At 43.2% G+C, this 10,089-nt stretch overlaps 1 pseudogene; it reads right to left on the minus strand.

Annotated features, from left to right (window-relative positions):
- Positions 1 to 2,327: 2,327 nt before the first annotated feature.
- On the minus strand, positions 2,328 to 2,446 carry LOC115600769 (annotated as a pseudogene).
- Positions 2,447 to 10,089: the final 7,643 nt, after the last annotated feature.

Below are 10,089 nucleotides of genomic sequence, written 5' to 3' on the forward strand. Positions count from 1 at the left end.
CACCTATTATAAGTTTTATGTGAACCAGCTCATTTCTTCTAGTGTTCCCCATTAACATTAGTATCCAAGAAGACAAAACTGAGTGTAGAACTTAGTTGAAACTTTACTTGGTCTTTTAATCTTCAGTTTGGTTTTTGGTTGGCTGGTTTTGTTATTTTTTTCTTGTTTGGAGGTCTCAGAACTAGTGTTTGTTCTTTGGTTGCCTTTAGAGAGGCAAGAGTAGTGTAATGAGTGGTGTCCCTCAGGGATCAGTGTTGTGACCAGTCCTGTTCAACATCTTTGTCGGCGACATGGACAGTGGAATGGAGTGCGCCCTCAGCAAGTTTGCCGGTGACACCAAGCTGTGTGGTTCGGTTGATACGCTGGAGGGAAGGGATGCCATCCAGAGGGAACTGGACACGCTTGTGAGGTGGGCCAATACCAACCTCGTGAAGTTTAACCAAGCCAAGTGTAAGGTCCTACACTTGGGTTGGGGCAATCCCAGGCACTGCTACAGGTTGGGCGGAGAAGAGATTCAGAGCAGCCCTGCGGAGAAGGACTTGGGGGTGTTGGTTGATGAGAAGCTTAACATGAGCCGGCAGTGTGCGCTTGCAGCCCAGAAAGCCAACCGTATCCTGGGCTGCATCAAAAGATGCGTGACCAGCAGGTTGAAGGAGGTGATCCTGCCCCTCTACTCTGCTCTTGTGAGACCTCACTTGGAGTATTGTGTACAGTTCTGGTGTCCTCAACATAAAAAGGACATGGAGCTGTTGGAGCAAGTCCAGAGGAGGGCCACGAGGATGATAAGAGGGCTGGAGCACCTCCCGTATGAAGACAGGCTGAGAGAGTTGGGGCTGTTCAGCCTGGAGAAGAGAAGGCTTCATGGAGACCTCAGAGCAGGCTTCCAGTATCTGACGGGGGCCTATAAGCATGCTGGGGAGGGACTCTTCCTTAGGGACTGTAGTGGTAGGACAAGGGGTAATGGGTTCAAACTTAAACAGGGGAAGTTTAGATTAGATATAAGGAAGAAGTTCTTTACAGTGAGGGTGGTGAAGCACTGGAATGGGTTGCCCAGGGAGGTTGTGGATGCTCCATCCCTGGCGGTGTTCAAGGCCAGGTTGGACAGAGCCTTGAGCCACGTGGTTTAGGGCAAGGTGTCCCTGCCCATGGCAGGGGGTTTGGAACTAGATGATCTTAAGGTCCTTTCCAACCCTTACTATTCTATGATTCTATGATTCTAAGAGGCTCAAGGCCCCTCTCTCAGCTATGTGGAGGTGCAGAATGCATTGCAGAGGTGCCTCTTTTAGCTACATATAGTAAGCCCATTTTTTGAGTACAGGCTGGAGCTGGGACTGGTGTTGCTGGTGTGTTCCCTTGTGCTCTTCTTGGTAGTCTTTTACTGATGTCTCTTCTCCATTATAAGGCAATTATGAACACTGCTGTGCTGCAGATCAAAAACAATTCTATGGGTCTGCCTTATTTAGCATGTGAGCAACATGAGAATTCGAGTATTTTTACTTATTCAACTTATATGACACAGCATACCAACCAGCCAATATAGAGTTTGCTCTGCATTGTTATTCCTGTGTCGTGGTTTGAGCCCAGCCGGTAACTCAGAACCACACAGCCACTCACTCACTCCCCCCCTTCTTCCTCCCACCGCTCCCGGAGGGATGGGGAGGAGAATCGGAAGAATGTAACTCCCACGGGTTGAGATAAGAGCAGTCCCGCAACTAAGGTACAATACAAAACCACTACTGCTACCACCAATGATAATAATGATTAGTGAAATAACAAGTGGAGAGGATACAATTGCTCACCACCCGCAGACCGATACCCAGCCCGACCCGAGCAGTGATCTGGGCCTTCCGGGTAACTCCCCCCGGTTTATATACTGGGCATGACGTGCTGTGGTATGGAATACCCCTTTGGCCAGTTTGGGTCAGGTGTCCTGTCTCTGTTTCCTCCTGGCTTCCCCTCCTCCCTGGCAAAGCATGAGACTGAGAAAGTCCTTGGTTGGAATAAACATTACTTAGCAACAACTAAAAACATCAGTGTTATCAGCGTTGTTCCCAGGCTGAAAGTTAAAAAACACAGCACTGCACCAGCTACTAAGAAGGAGAAAAATGACTGCTATAGCTGAACCCAGGACAGTAGCCACCCCATATTCCATACCATTCACGTCATGCTCAGATGCCACATCTCTCAACACACCGTTGCCCCTGCCCAGATTGCAGAAGTCTGGTATCATCACCAGACACTACACTTCCTGTTCCTGATACAAGCAATCTTCCAGCAGTGATGCCACAGCAGTAATCATACTAATGGAACTTTCAGATGATAACTGACACCTACAGCACCCGGGATTCCCAGGCAGTCTCCCATCCAAGTACTAACCGAGCCCGACCCTGCTTAGCTTCCGAGATCAGACAAGATTGGGCGTTTTCAGGATGGTGTGGCCGTAGGCCACATGACATTCCTGGATTGGCAGTTACTTATCAGCCTCTGTGGTGCTGGAAGGACTAGTGGGTTTTGCTGATTTGTTATAGTTGTCTGAAAAAAGCTCTCATAAGCATTTTTCCTATGCTTGTGTGCACATGTAAGAGAAGCAGGCATAGTAGGGAGAGGTGACTTCAGTCGTCTTCTGCCCATTTGTGGAGGAATGGGTATTTCCTGGCAACTTCAGTTACCATCTGAATGAGGTTCTGATTCTGATTGTTGCTGCTAGACTTGTGATACACTGTTTTATGCAGAAAACATATTGCTCTGCGTTTCTAAACCAGGTTGTAGGCATGATAAAAAATTCTCTTGGGGAATTTTAAGGTAATAGTCTTTCTTTTTGTTGCAAGACTCACAGTGAAAAAATGGGTAATCATACCACAGGAATAGCTGCATTACAGAATTCCTTCATGGTATTACACTGTACTGAACTCCAAGTCATAATTTATATCACACCTAAAGTCATTAAGAGTAGAGACAAATTGCTTCACAGAAGCAAATCTTTTGTTACTGGATTTTTCGTCTTCATATTAGTGTTCTCTTTGCCATATGTGGAATAATATCTAGGATTACTATTTGAAAATGATTCAGTTGGCTTGGTTTGAGAAACCTCCATTTTCATCTATTGTAACCAAATTTTTGAAGTAAATTATAGCCCTGTGGAGCTACAAGTGGAGAAAACAGCAGCCTTCAGATGACATTTCGAGAGTTAAAGGGCCTATTGCTGTTGTATTACTTGCACCACTGATTATTTCTGTTTCTTTATTTACGACTATAAAATTGTTAGCTTTGCAAAGGAGAACCTGCTTCAGGTGAAAAATGGTTCTTAGTTAAGGCTGGACCCAGAGGGAGTGAGAATTTCTCAGAGGACGCATAACCACATTTCGTGCTGTACTTCAGTGCCCCACAGATCCAATCTAGCACGCAGACAAATGGAGCTAAATACGGTGCTTAGATGTGTATATCAAACCCTTGCCAGAAGCCACAGTTATTAAATAATACCAGGATCTCCCCCAGTCTTCTACTAAAACAGTTGGAGCTGACTGCCAGGCTCATGTTTTCTGGGCAGATTATTTCAATCCTTTGGGGAATGGAGAGCTGCTCTAAGACTCTAAGAAGTTAATACCTCTGGGGCAGTATATTGGAAAGCCTCATTTGATCTTCTCTGACATTTATGACAGTATCTCATTTTCAAGCTAAAAAAGTCCTAACCATGGGTTATGCCACCACCACCATGCATAAGGTGCCAAGTAGAAAAGGGAGAGTGATGGGATACTGGAATGAGTGGCAAATGTGATCTGAAGCTCTTATTTGAAAAATTAAAAAACATGCTGGCAAAGCTGTCTGAGATAACTGCGGTACTCTGTGGCCTCATTTGTGCTGTTTGGCTGAGTGGATGCTAATTGTCAGCACAGGGATGGTGTCATTAATCAGGGAGTACTAGCATCTTAAACCTCTCTGGCCAGATCTGTAAAAGGACAGCTCACTCAGATCATAGTCCTCTCCATCGATTAACCATGTCTCACAATTCATCAGTGTGAAACAGAATTGATTTTGTTGTGGTCCAATCTATGGAAAACAAACTGTTTCCCCCGAGGACCCCTGGGGAAGCTGTTGTATAAGCCTAGTGACAGAGAAATAAAACAATGGAAATGTAGAAAGAAAGAAGCTCCTTCCACAGTCCACATCAGCCATTAAGAGGCTTTATTAAAAATTGCTGCAGTTTTCCTCTGGGCGCCAGAGCTATACTGGAGAATGACTGCTGCACAATAGGTTAGGCAAATTGAGGTACAGAGGCAGATGGGGGCAATGACTTGCAAATCCTTGACAGCCTTGGACATCTGGTCGTCGTGGAGAAGGATATTTCCACACATGTTTTTTATTAGTGAGGCAGAATTGCTGGACTATACTGTTTATTCCAATTACAATACTCTGTTTGAAAAAGCTTTTAAAAGCAGCACCTACTTCTCTCTATTTCTTCAGCTTTCTGAATCTTTCTGATACTGTTGGCTCTGAAATAGGTTGAATTGGGCAGTGGGAAATAGCATTTCAAAATCCTTCATTGTGCAAGGTCTCCTATGTTTTTTGGTTTGGTTGGTGGTTTTTTCTTCTTTTTCTTTTTTTTTTTTTTTTTTTTTTCTTTTTTTCTTCTCTCTTGCAAATAACAGCTATGTGATTCTGCCTTCTTGGCAGTATAATAGCTGATTCAAACTGAAATGGGTAAATTGGGACCATTAGGCCAAAAGTCAACAACCATTTGCAATCCATGATGCAGATTTCTTATCAGTACTGGGGACAAGATATTCCTGGCTTATTCTTCACTGAAACAAATACAATTCCAAGATGGACATTCCTTCTAAGGGCTGGTATTCTTTCCTAATTCGTAATCCACAAAGATCCCTGTTTCTAGGAAGGAGGGCTTTTTCAGAACTGTTTTCTTGCCTTTCCTTGAGCAGTATCAGAAGATAGTTTCTGTGTTTAAAGACTGGAAGTGGGGTTTTTGCCAGCTCTGCTATGATCTCTCGGACTCTGGGGAAACCATTTTTCCTCAGTTATCCATTGTGAAACAGAAACAATAGTGAATCTGCTTTCCATGCCTCTTGGAAGTCTTGGTTGATGACTATAAAGAGCTTGTAGTTTCTCAAATGGAAGGCAAGGAAGGACTGGTGTATTACCATGGTATCAGTTCAGGGGTCAGTGTGTGACCTTCTCTTCTTCCAGAGTGAAAGACAAATCTACTGCTATAACTTAGACATTATCTGACCAGTATGCTAACTGTATGCTTATTTAAACTGGGCAGGCCCACCTTCATTAGAAAGGAGCAGAATTTAGAGCTGTTAGTGACAAAATTCTCTCTTTAGAACAGAGTTTAAAAAGTCACTGGCTTTCAGTTTCTCACTGGGAAGGGGAGGGTCAACAGAGCTACTGATATGAACTGGCAAAGATCTGCTATGAACTGGCAAAGCTCCGCTGCAGCCAATGGTGCAAGGGAAAATTTGGTGAAACTTGGCCCAAAGCTTTCAAGGCTTGTATGTCAAAATAGAGTGAGGAAGATGATATAGAATTCTAAAAACTTATTAAAAACATAATGAAAAGACCTTCAGAAAGCTACATGTCTGTACTGGGTAATATTATTACACAGTTACATTGCTGACATAATAACAAATCAATGAAAGGAACATTAAATGTTTTAAAGAATGAATAATGTAGTAACATGACATGTAGCTTTAAAGTGTATTGACCTGGATATATCAAGCCTAAGCAATCATTGGCTTTTGTGAGATCATTCCTTGACTCTGAAATTAGAATCATTTCATGAGCGTGTGGAAACAAGAATGAGGTCACCTCCATCTTAATTAGCAAAGGATAGATCAAATATCCAAGGCATACTTACTTGTTTGCTGTTGACTGACTTGGATTGGTGTGATATAGTCCTGGGGCAGTATTTTATGATAGCCTATTTTGCTGTCATATGTATTGTACTTATTTTTGCATTTCTTTTTGATGAGAATATAGAGTTAATCGTGCTTAAAAAACTGTTACATTCATTCTATTTCTATCTGAAAAATGGAATAAGGTGAGCAAAACATTCAGATGAATTACACATTTAATGCAGGCTTTTTATAAGCCAGGGCTCTCAGTAAAATTTAGTCAGCTATTCTTCTAATTACTTTTTATTTCTCCTCTGCTAGAAGAGCTTTCATGCTGTGTACAATGAACATGTGGATCTTTATTTCACATTAATGTGTTCAATAAAATAAAATGATACAGTTGAGTAATATGGATCACAAACTAATTTCTATAAACATTGATTGTTTCAGAGTGCTGCGGAACTTCTTTGTCTTGGTCTGTATGACTGCATTTCAGTAAGCCTGAAATATACTCAGGTTTTGTGACCTTTGTTTTTTATTAATTTTTAAAAACCCTGATATGGAAGACATTGACTGAGAATTGGTTCCTCCTTTCTAGAGTAATGAAATAATAGCCTCAAAATGAGATACATAGTTGCCATCTTTCCTATTTTGTTCACCAAGTGCCTGTGTCAGTACTCTGAAATTTGGCTGAGATGTGAAGGGATAACAGGAAAGAGAACAGGATGTGAAAGATCCTGTGAAAGAGAACAGGAAAGGCTTCTATAGGTACGTAGCAAATAAAAGACAGACTAGGGACAACGTGGGCCCTCTCCGGAAGCTATGGAGAGGTCTGGCTACCCTGGATTTGTAGAAGGCTGAGGTTCTTAATGACTTCTTTGCCTCAGTCTTCACTAGCAAATGATCTGACCATGCCACCCAAGTCTTGGAAAGCAGATGCAGAGACTGTGAGAATGAAGACCTTAGGCCCACTGTAGGAGAGAATCAGGTTCAAAACCACCTTAAGAACCTGAACATGCACAAGTCCCTGGGACCTGATGAAATCCATTCGTGGGTCCTGAAGGAGCTGGCAAATGAAGTTGCTAAGCCACTGTCCATCATAATTGAAAAATCATGGCAGTCAGGTGAAGTTCCTGATGACTGGAAGAAGGGTAGTATAACCCCCATTTTCAAGAAGGGAAAAATGGAAGACCCAGGGAACTACAGACCAGTCAGTCTCACCTCTGTGCCTGGCAAAATCTTGGAGCAGATTTTCCTGGAAAGCATGCTAAGGCACATGAAAAACAATGAGGTGGTTGGTGGCAGCCAACATGGCTTCACTAAGGGGAAATCCTGCCTGACCAATTTGGTGGCCTTCTGTGGGGGGGCTATGGAACTTACAGACAGCAGCAGAGCAGTTGACGTCGTCTACCTGGACTTATGCAAAGCGTTTGACACTGTCCCGCATGACATCCTTGTCTCTGAACTGGAGAGACATCAAGCTGATGGATGGACCACTCAGTGGATAAAGAACTGGCTGCATGGCTGTACGCAAAGAGTTATGGTCAACAGCTCAATGTCCATTTGAAGACCAGTAATGAGTGGTGTCCCTCAGGGGTTGGTGTTGGGACCGATCCTGTTCAACACCTTTGTGGTAACACGGACAGTGGGATTGAGTGCACCCTCAGCAAGTTTGCCAACGACACCAAGCTGCGTGGTTCACTTGATACGCTGGAGGGAAGGGATGCCATCCAGAGGGAACTGGACACGCTTGTGAGGTGGGCCAATACCAACCTCGTGAAGTTTAACCAAGCCAAGTGTAAGGTCCTACACTTGGGTTGGGGCAATCCCAGGCACAGCTACAGGTTTGGCTGAGAAGAGATTCAGAGCAGCCCTGCGGAGAAGGACTTGGGGGTGTTGGTTGATGAGAAGCTTAACATGAGCCAGCTTCAGTGTGCTCTTGCAGCCCAGAAAGCCAACCGTATCCTGGGCTACATCAAAAGAAGCGTGACCAGCAGGTTGAAGGAGGTGATCCTGCCCCTCTACTCTGCTCTTGTGAGACCTCACTTGGAGTATTGTGTACAGTTCTGGTGTCCTCAACATAAAAAGGACATGGAGCTGTTGGAGCAAGTCCAGAGGAGGGCCATGAGGATGATGAGGGGGTGAAAGCACCTCCCGTATGAAGACAGGCTGAGAGAGTTGGGGCTGTTCAGCCTGGAGAAGTGAAGGCTGCGTGGAGACCTCAGAGCAGCCTTCCAGTATCTGAAGGGGGCCTATAAGCATGCTGGGGAGGGACTCTTCCTTAGGGACTGTAGTGGTAGGACAAGGGGTGATGGCTTCAAACTTAAACAGGGGAAGTTTAGATTGGATATAAGGAAGAGTTCTTTACAGTTAAGCTGGTGAGGCACTGGAATGGGTTGCCCAAGGAAGTTGTGAATGCTCCATCCCTGAAGTGTTCAAGGCCAGGTTGGACAGAGCCTTGGGTGACATGGTATAGTGCAACATGTCCCTGCCCATGGCAGGGGGGTTGGAACTAGATGATCTTAAGGTCCTTTCCAACCCTATTTTATGATTCTATGATTCTTGGTGGCAGCAGTACCATATGAGTAATTTGGGAGTTAAAAACCATATACAAACACTTCTAAATTAAAAAAAAAAAAAAAAAAAATAGAAGAGCATTCTTTATATTAAGCACAAGGCTGGGTCTTTGCACTTTGATGCCTATTATGAACCTGTAAAACACGCTGAACTGTCATGCCTGTAGATGACCCCAAAACATAAAACAAAGTGAGACCAAAAGATACGGTTTCAGTTTTGCTATTGGTGTCAGTGTGGCCAGGGAGTCTTGACAATTGCTAATAAGTTGTACTTAGACTGGCACTTAGGTCATCTGTCTTCAAAGATGTGCGCACATCTGGGATTTCAGCTTTGTTTAGAGACAGTCATTAGAAACCTTAATCCTAAACCACAAAACCTGGAGCTCAATCAGAATATTCAGCCCCTAAATTTCCAAGTATAGGATATTAGTTTGACAACTGGTCAACATTGAAATTTAGTAGGCTATGCAGAGCTATGATGAGAGCACAATTATTTAGGTCCAGAACCATAGGCAAGCTAATCTCACTAATAACAATAATTCAATGTGGTCATTGTCTCCATTAAGCTAGAGCTCAGTCAAATATTCAGTTAAAAAGATTTCCTGCTGCATGGGAAATATAGTGTATGATAGCCAAGACCCTTATCATCCATAAGCAGCAATTCTATCAGGTGAGGTATTGCGAGAAGAAATCTTGCAGGTGCTAGGGTAAGCTTTTCTTGGCCAGGAGCTGATCCAACCTTTTGTTGCTGAATGCTGTGTCAGCCAACTCACTGAGATTTATCCAAGTACATGTGAAGTTGCTTATACATCCAGTACGTGACACTTCCAGTATGTCCTGGTGTCTGTGATTTTTAACACTCACAGGCACAAGATGAATAGAACAGAAGGCTCAGCTGGAATCTCAGTTACACAGGCAACAGCAAACTGTTTACAAACAGGTGCACCTTAAGAGGAGAAAAAAAAAATTTAATATTATGCATTTATATCAATAGATTTCTTGATTTTAGTGAAAGGCCAAGACCAGCACTCCTGGTAAAATGCACCCTGATTCTCACCAAGCTGAGTACCTGCATCTTGCAGGTAGAAATACAGAAAGGCAGCAGTAACTAAACTCCACAAATGGCCACAGGCTGGATAGCAGATAGATGAGGGTCAGAAAGGAGGAACTGAACCCAGTCTTTGGAAATGTGGCTTTTGCTTCGGAATATGCTACATCAGGTCCATCACTAATTAGTTCCTCTGGGATATATAGAAGTTGACTGGGAAGAGGATACCTGTAACAATAAGGTAGCTGATTTGGTAGGGTTTTGTCACTGGGTTCTTTTTTTTTTCAGAGGGGGTGTTGCCTAGAGTGTGGGTGCACAGATCTTGCATGATTTGCATGAATAGATTCTATTTTGTTTCTCTAATTTAAATGGCATAAAATGGCAAGACTCACAGGGCATAAATAGAAGAGAAAATGAAAGCTTTTATATAGCTTTCTGGGAATGTAAATTGCCCTAAAATGGAGTTTAATATTTGATTCAGACATGCAGTCACTTGGAATAGTAAGCTGGATTGCAGCAATGTATTTAACAATCTTATAGGCTGAAGTGATGTCTTATGAAAGTGTTGAAACATAAATCAGGTAGAGAATGATTCTAAGCAAAGGATAGCTGGGCT

The sequence above is a fragment of the Strigops habroptila genome, chromosome 1 (genome assembly GCF_004027225.2).
Source record: "Strigops habroptila isolate Jane chromosome 1, bStrHab1.2.pri, whole genome shotgun sequence".
Classification (NCBI taxonomy): Eukaryota; Metazoa; Chordata; class Aves; order Psittaciformes; family Psittacidae; genus Strigops; species Strigops habroptila.